This window comes from Astatotilapia calliptera, chromosome 1, assembly GCF_900246225.1.
Source record: "Astatotilapia calliptera chromosome 1, fAstCal1.2, whole genome shotgun sequence".
Classification (NCBI taxonomy): Eukaryota; Metazoa; Chordata; class Actinopteri; order Cichliformes; family Cichlidae; genus Astatotilapia; species Astatotilapia calliptera.
Genome location: NC_039302.1, coordinates 23,322,110 through 23,331,084, shown reverse-complemented (window position 1 = coordinate 23,331,084; position 8,975 = coordinate 23,322,110). Strand labels below are relative to the sequence as shown.

The following is an 8,975-nucleotide window of genomic DNA, read 5'->3' as shown; positions in this document are numbered from 1 at the left end:
TGAATGTAATGCTTAACACTTTGTTTGCTGTTGTTTTTGTTTAGAGGTTTTTCTATTTTATCAGTGATTAATCAAACATCTTCTCAGTGATGACCTGGTGTTTTGGATTAGAAAATAGAGCAGGAGAAATTATTTGGGTTTTTTTTAGTTTTCTTTTTTTGATGGAGTCAGTCAGGTGTGGCTGTTTGTAGCTCTAGAAATCAGGCAAGCAAACTCTCAGTTGATCAAGCACTTATAAGCATCCAACAAATTTGTGTACGATTAAGGTGAAGCTCCATAGATTAGCTATGCTTTTGATTTATGGGATTAACTGTTCATTTTCATAGTTCTGCATGACCGAACCTGGGCTTGCAGCCCAGAGCTGTTGTTTTGGCCATCAGTCGATTAGTTGGAACTACTTAAATACACCATACATTATATATGTATACAAATACTATATCCATGCATTCATTTTTCTTTATTGTGATTTCCACAATAAGAGTTGAATGTTCAGTTTTGATGTGTCTCTTATGTGTGTGTGTTTTGTACAAAAGACTGTTCCATGTCTGCGTGCCTGGTACGACACAAATCCTTAGCCTGACCTTTGGAAGATGTGCATACACACATGGAGTGCACACTTAAACATATACATATATATTTCATTACGTTTGTGTAACAGTTCATCTATGAATGATGAACTTTAAATATCAAAGACTAATTCAAGAGACAGGATCTTCACACTGACTCCAGTGTGTGAGTGCATGTTTGTTTCACGTAAATGTTATTCTCTGTGCACATCTTCTTCTTTTTGCAGTGTGTCTGTGTGTGTTTCTAGATGTGTCCCATTCATGTGTTCATGTATATTGAAAGAAAACCCTTTCTTACCTTTGTTCCTTTTCCCATCTGTGGGGACCCTTAAGTGTGTTTATAGCCTCAGGATTGATTGGTAGTGCGTTTTTTAGAGACTGTGTGTAAATCCAAGCAAGACATGGCATTTATAAATAGTTTGGGTTGTCCTGTCTATAGTTGGGATTGTCTGTCATGTGACCTATCTATATCCGTACAGTATGTGCAAGCACTAGTACTGAACACATGATTTTTACAGCCTGTGCATTGCTGCAGAACCTCATGCTCTGTTCAAATAATACATTTACGTTCCTCCGTATTTTATCAATCAAAAAGCAGAAAGATGAAGAAAGTATATCTGAAAGGGGCAGTTGGCTTGCATTAGGTGTAATAATTTATTTGTTTCACAATTTCACTCTCTTTCGGTTTCCTGACAGCATAAGCAGACAAATGATAATTGTTTTGGGGGGAGCAATGGGAGCAGGACAGAAACAAAAAATGACCACAATAGCTGCAAATCATGCTAACAGTTACAAAAATATCGAAAAGAAAAAGTATAGTAAAAATTGGATTTTATCAATATATATATCTCAGAAGATCCAGAGATTTTGAGCCAAGTTACTGAAAGACAACATGAAGGGCAAAGTAAATTCTAATATAAAGATCAGGTATTAATCTGTTCCATTTCTTAAACTGCCTGACAATTTCAGAAAGAACTGGGAACAATCAGAACATGGGGTACCACCAGCATCCCCTGCCCCGGCAGCTGCTGGAGTGAGCGGTCGGTACGGTGAAAGTCTGTCCTGGTGCAACACCACCATGCACCCCGGGCCAGGCATGCGCATCCGGTACACCACTTCTGTTAGCCGGTCCACGACCTCCGCCGGCCCTTTCCAGTGGCTGCAGAGCTTGGCGGACACTCCTCTCTTGCAAACCGGGCAGTACACCCAAACCTTGTCACCAGGCACGGAAGCTCCCCCTCGGCACCTGGTGTCGTAGGCTCTTTTCTGTCGTACTCTGGCACTGGCCTGGGGCTGGCGGGTGTAGTCATGAACCACCTGCAGCCGCTCCCTCAGCCTCCTGTAGTAGTCCATCTCTGGCCCACCATCAATCCCTGGCTCGGGGAGACCCGAACACCAAATCTACGGGCGTCTGGAGCTCCCATCCGCTGCAGGCGTGCACTGGCTGGACTCCTGAACCGCAGTCCGATACGACCAAAGGACCAGGGGCAGATGTCGGTCCCAATCCTGCTGGTGGCGGCTGTTGAGAATGGCAAGCTGGGTGGCCAGCGTGCGGTTGAAGCGCTCGACCAAGCCATCGCTTTGCAGGTGGGGTGGGGTGGTTCGCGTCTTCTCCACCCCCAGCCGCCGACAGATCTCCCTAAAGATCTTCGATTCGAAGTTATGCCCCTGGTCACTGTGGAGCTCAGCCGGGACCCCAAAACGGGTGAACATCTCCTCCACCAGTTTCTCTGCCGTCGTGGTTGCACTCTGGTCTGGCACCGCGTAGGCCTCCGGCCACTTTGTGAAATAGTCCATGGCCACCAACACATACCTGTTCCCTGACTCGGTGACAGGGAAAGGCCCTAGGACGTCCACTCCCACTTACTCCATCAGGGCCCCAACCAGGTACTGCTGCAGTGGGGCAGTGGAGCGTTGAGTTGGGCCCTTCAGCTGCTGTGTGGTCAGTGGGAGCCATCCCCCTCCGCTGGCTGTGGCCTGAGCAGTAGCCACGCCCAGTGCCTCCTACTGCCGCTCCTACTGCCGCCGACAGTAGCGGCACTCGACAGCCATGCAGGGCCGTCTGGAGAGGGCATCAGCGTTGCCATGCTGTCGACCTGAGCCAAGTTAAAGATGCATGGTCAGTGCACAGGAGGAACCGGCAGCCGTGCAAGTATGGCCAGAAGTGCCGCACCGCCAGCACTATGGCGAGCGAGGTCTCTTTCGCCAACAGCTGGCACTTCGTAGGATTGAGTCACAGCCCAGCTTGTCGGATGGTACTGAAGGCCTCGCTCAGGTGGGACAGTGCACTGCCGAAGTTGCCACGTGCACCAACAGGTTATCCAGGTACACAACGCAGTGGCTACAAGGGATGTTCACGAGCACCCTCTCCATCAGCCTCTCGAACATCGTTGGCATTGCAGAGCCCAAATGGCATGACCCTGAACTGCCACAGCCCCTGTCCGATGGTGAATGCAATCTTAGGCCTTGCTTCGGAGGCTAGCTCCACCTGCCAGTAACTGCTGCATAGGTCGAGGGAGCTGAACCAGCTGGAGCCGGTAATGTAATCCAGGGCCTCGTCGATCCGCGGAAGCACTGCACTGCACTGAGATGGCGAAAAATCCACGCAGAACCTCGGGCTGCCATCCTTCTTTCCCACCAGGACCACGGGTGCCGCCCATGGGCTGTTGGATGGCTCAAACACCCCAGCCGCAATCATCTCACAGATCTTTTCCTCTGCCACCTGCCGTTTCGAGAGGGGCAGCCGGCGTGGGCGCAGACGGATGGGTTGAGCAGAGCCGGTGTCGACGGTGTGCTGGACCAGCCCCGTCTGCCTGCAGTCTTTGTCACTGATGGCAAAGATGTCCACATTCTCATTCAGGAGGCACCTGAACTGCTGGCGTTGGTCAATGTTAAGACCTACACTGCTGCGCTGCCACAGGTCATCAATAGCCTTGGTTGTCTCAGTCGAGGGAGGTTTGTCGGGCTTAGAGGCTGGGGCTGAGGTGAATAGAGATGATCCAGAGCTACCGGCACCCGAAGTCTGTTGAGCGGCAGCTGCCAGAAGCCTGGCTTGTCTGTCTCTGGTCCCCCCCATTCCCAGCTTTTGACTGCCCTGGAGGGCCAGAGTCTCTGTACTAAGAGTGATGGCCAGCTTCACGGTGTCAACGCAGGTCCCCCAGCGGGTCAGCAGATCAAGGCCGATGATGCACTGATCTTGGACGTCAGCAAGCCAGAAGTCATGCACCAGCTCCAGATCCTTCACTCGGATCTGCAACGGTTTCTTCCCCCGCAAGTCAGTTCTCTCCCCCGTCACCGTCATCAGCTGGTCGGTGGGTGACCAACCCATCACAAGCGGCCCGGACGTTCCAGGGTGTACACCAGGTCGTATTAGGGAAATGGTAGACCCCGTGTCTACCAGGGCCCGGCAGGGCTGGTCCTCAACAGCTCAGGTAGTGTCCCTTGAGGTGCCCGACTCGGTCCACTACCATGCATCATCCTTGGAGGGGGGCAGGAAGCTGGAGCGGTGGTCCCCTCACTACACCACGCTGTCGGGACCCGTTGGGGGACTTACATGGGTGGTCGCTTCCTCGCTCCTCAATCGCCAGCTCCCCAAGCAGCGAATACTCTCCTCGACGGCTTGCTCCAGCCTCTGAATGTCTCTCTTCATTCCGGCCAGGGTGAGCTATCCCACTTCTGACACCAATGTGGCGAGCTCAGGCAAGGAGACAGAGGTGTCGTTGGTCTTGCTTCCCCATATTGCCAGGGAGCACAGCAGTTTATTTTCAACAGAAAATCACTGCCGCTAACCCAACTGCTTGGCGTAGCTCTAGCATAACAACAAGAAGAAAAAGGCGCTCTCTCACCCAGAAAACACACAGTCGCAGAGAGAGCGCGTCACATGGTATTCATGGCAACATAACGCTGCCACCTGAAACAACAGAACACAGCTGTCAAACAAAACCCAAACAGCCCTGACCCGCTAAATTATGAATGTGGCCATGGCTTTTTGACCTGCATAACAGAAAAACACTTCTTAGCTGTCTCATCAAGAACTTCACTTTAAAGCTTGGCATAAAAAATATAAAAAACGTCTCTGCTCCTGTCAGCAATTAGGCAAAATCCAAATCAACAATTATATTTAGTTTTAAGATATTTCAGTGTTGTTTGATTTCTTCTAATTCATTAAGAAAGTGGGACCACCTAAAATGTTCGGATTCAGATTTGAAGGGTGAACGTGATGTTAGGACTGTGCATTTAACGGTTAAGCCATGTGAATATACAGACTACACTGTCAATGTCTAAAAAAATAAAAACAAAAAAATATGTCAATTTGAATATTATTCTAAAAAAATGTTAAGAATGTGTCACAAAGACAGGAACTTGAATTCGTAACTATTTAGTATTTACTGTCACTATTGGAGACTTTTATGGGGGGATTGCATGACAGTGAAACTGTTAGACTGACTGGAAGTAATGGTCTTCCTGATTTGAACCCAAGTATTGATTTGATATTGGACTTCAGGGCTCATCTCAGTTTGTCTACAACAAACACCATGTTTGAGCATAAGTATACTTGGCACCAGGACACCCTAGGTTTTAACTGCATCATCAGATCTTTACCTATGTCTTTGACACATAAGTAAAAGGTGGAGCTGAGCTGCTAACTTATCACCACCTGATGGTGAGTTGGATTACATGTAGCAAAGGTGCCCTCAGAGTATCTAGCAAAACCCTATTTGCCAGGGATCTTCAACTCGCAACTAAGCTTCGGCAGCACTCCAAAACAGGATTGGGAACATTAAGTCTGAGTGGATAATGTTTTCCACCTTCATTGTTGCCATGTCATGTCAACAATACCAGAAACAAATGTTGCTGGCCAGTGTTGTCACACTGAAGAAGCTGTCCTATCAAGTTTATTTGGCTCGTGGGACCCTGCAGACAGCAAATAGGCACCAGCAGACAAAGCAGAGTATGACTCTGACAGTGACTGATTGAAAAACATAGGTGTGTGTAGTTAAGAGGGGCTTTGAAACAAGACTTTCTGTTGACCTCGAAGGGATTCTGACACCCTGTCGGACGACTCTGGAGGTAGAAGCAACTTTCTGCCTACACTGTTTTTGGTTTGGATGAGGTGCTTCTGACTTCAACTGGGGATATAATCAAGCTGTGAAAGGGATACTCAGTAGGGTTAGAGATCTCCTCAATCTGATAGACATGCCTTCAGTAGAAAGCACAGAGTCTGTGTATGAGGGGATGACTCGGTCATTCAAGTAGTTAAACAAAAAAAGTCTCTGGTGGCTGCACCCCTTGGAAGGATGACATTCACCTGATTCCCCTTAAGGATGTCGTGGGGCTATTCTGGTTGACACTCATTTTGCAACATTATCTGGAAGTTGGGGACAGTGCCCTTGGATTCCTGAAAATATGTGTCTCAGTCCTCAGCAAATCTTTCACTATCCTTTATCAGATTGCCTCCTTGTCTTTCTTTTCCCATGACATTCTCTTCTACATTACTTAAGAGGTTTTTTTGTACCTTTTCATTTAAACTGAACCACACTAGAATAGAATCCATTTTTTTCTATTGCCGTTAACAACCAGTCTCTGTCTGTATATGCCCCTGTCTCTGCTCACATAGCCAATTCACTTAACAAATCTTCTCTCAGTTCTATCCTTTTATTAAAGGAGACCAAATTGAACTATAAGTCTGAGCACATAGCTTACTGATAAGACCCCAGTCACCTAAGAGAGGGATAGATAGAGTGAGAGGAGAAAGAAGGGGGGGTTGGGGTGGGTGGGTGCTGTCAAATAAAGCTATAAGTGGTGAAAAAGCAAGCCTTACTGATAAAAAAAAGCAGGTTTGCATACCAACTCTGCAAGGCACGATAATCATCAATTAATTTCCCCTGAAGCAGAAAGAGAAAGAGGGGAAAGAAAAATGCAGAGAAAGAAGTAAATAGAGATTCTGAAAGAGAGAGAGAGGTGTAGAGATAGATAACCAAGAAGATTGGGGAAGAGTTGATAAACAGAAGGGTGGCATTCATATCTGTCTATATTTCTCATTTGTTGACTTCACGACACAATATAATACCAGAAGACCAACATCCAAAATGAGATCACGATCACTCTCCCCTTAAAAAAAACAAAAACAAAAAAAAAACAGAAGACACGACTGGAAGAAGGAAAAAAATGAGAAGTGCTTCACTCATCTTTTATTAACAGTCATGATGCTATGATGGCGTTTGGGGGGTCCTGAATTTAGAATTTTTGTCACATGCAATTCTCCCCTCTCCCTCGCCATCACCTCCATCTGTTTCCCCTAGAAAATAGCAGTCATAAAATCATTTGAAATATTTATGTGCTCTTACAGCTGCTTCATCAGGAGTTAGACCTGTAGCCTCAGCTATGGAAACTATATGGATTTTGACGTGTGTGTCCAATAGCACTCTTTTTTCACAATTCTACTTATTTTTGATTTCTTGGTGCACATTCCTGTTTGAGCTGGGTGCAAAATGCTGAAAGTTATAAATAGTTAAACTTTTAGTAAAAGGCTGCCTCGCCTCAAATAAGTTCGCAATTGTCACTTAGCAACAAGGAGCATTACCAGCACTTCCCCCGAGCATTTGTTAAGTGCTGCTACCTGTAAGAAGAAACCCAGCAGATACAAAGCCTTACTTTTGCATTCACAAAGTAAATGAACTGTTTGTTGTTGTTTTCTATTGTGAGTGTAGCTGAAGTGCTTTTTCCCCACCCATATGATATGCCAGTCTATTTCTTTTGTTTTAAAACAATATAATAGAAATGCAAAGCGATGACAGACCTTTATTTTCTCTTATCAAATACATTAACAGCTGTAAACAGTTTAGCATACCCTCATTGCAATTGTGCTCTCAAGGGGCAGCAGAATATGCACTCCAAAAACTGCTCAGAAAGAGCCCAAGGCAGCGACTCATCCTCCAAACAACTCTCACTCCAATTTGATCGATGATTCGCAACAAGCACAATTCCACTGACGTCCTACTTTATGTCCCACAAGTCTGAAATAAGTAAATGCTTAGTTTTCTGGACATTTGTAGCTTTTCCTAAAAAGATTATTTAACCATTAATACAAAACAGAAAATCCGGTTCAAAGTCTTAATTAATGTCGTACACTATACCACTTTACACTTACACCTACAAATGTGCCCACACTCACAAAGAAAGAGCCTGAGTGTACTTTTGTTTTTCTTTGTATTCCCTAAGCTAGCTGCAGAGTTTCTCCTCCTGTTGAGGGACTTCTGTGAAGAAAATAAAATGACCTGGAAACTGTTAAAAGGGGCTTTGCACTTTAAAGACACACACACACACACACACACACATTCCCCTATGGCATCACTAGGCATAGGCATCACTCTGGTAAAGCAACAGAGTGAAGACAAGAATGTGTGAATGCGGATCAGGGAAGTAAAAGAAGACCGCCTGCTTGTGTGTGTACATATTCAGGCACATGTGTTACTGCTGGTCATGAGTATTTTGTTGTTGTTGTGGTAATATCCACTGTGTCATTATCTGTATGTTATTATGAGGTGTCACTTTTACACCGCATTACAACATGTAATGTGTGTGTACCCATGCCTGAATGTGTGTATCTGTAAAATTGCAGGAAGTTCATCCCCTTTGGTGTTGGCATTTCCTCTCTCTCTCTCTCTCTCTCTCTCTCTCCCTCTGTCTGTCTGTCCGTGGTGTAGACTGGTGTAGAATCCATTAGGAACACTTCTAGGAGCTTCCAAATCTTGCTGACTTGATGCAAGGCTTTGCACAGACTGTGGCAAGAGCCCTGTAGCCACCATCCATTGGACGAGATGCAAAAAGATCGCAGCCTCCTGCTTGGGGATTTTGGGTCCTTACTCATGATGTTACACATAAGAAAGATTTATTCATCTAGAGTTTTTTCCGATGCCTCTAGCCAGATAGTTTTCATAGTGGAGCCTTTATTTCACAGAGTTTCGCCGTACTAAATCTCAGAGGGTAGCAAATAGCCATTGCAGAAAATTGCACTATTGTAGAAGGAGTCGTGGCATAATATGAATACAAAATACGGTGTGTTGGCAGACAAAAATATTATTTAGAGGAGTGGTCTTCAAACTTAAGTTTTATGGATAGTAGTTTATAATGAAGGCATATGAGCCTCTATGTTTATCTTAAATGTCTTTTGCAGCTTATTATGTTAATTTCACCATACATTCACTTATTCAACATTAATTCAGTCAGACTGTTTACCTCAACAGCCAAATAACTTATTTCATTTTTTAAAATTAGGTATGTAGTTATTTGTTTTTTCTGCTTACTACTATCCTCAGAATCACTGATCCTTTTAACAGCAGGGTTTAGTAAGCCTCAAAGTGCTCCTGCTGTTTGCATTAAAGTTAGTAACACTGGAAATATACTGGA

General features: G+C 45.4%; 1 protein-coding gene across 3 annotated transcripts in view; it reads left to right on the top strand.

Annotated features, from left to right (window-relative positions):
- LOC113023905 (CUB and sushi domain-containing protein 1) overlaps positions 1-8,975 on the top strand; it is a 435,654-nt gene that overhangs the window by 146,042 nt on the left and 280,637 nt on the right. The gene's annotated exons all lie outside the window — the stretch shown is intronic.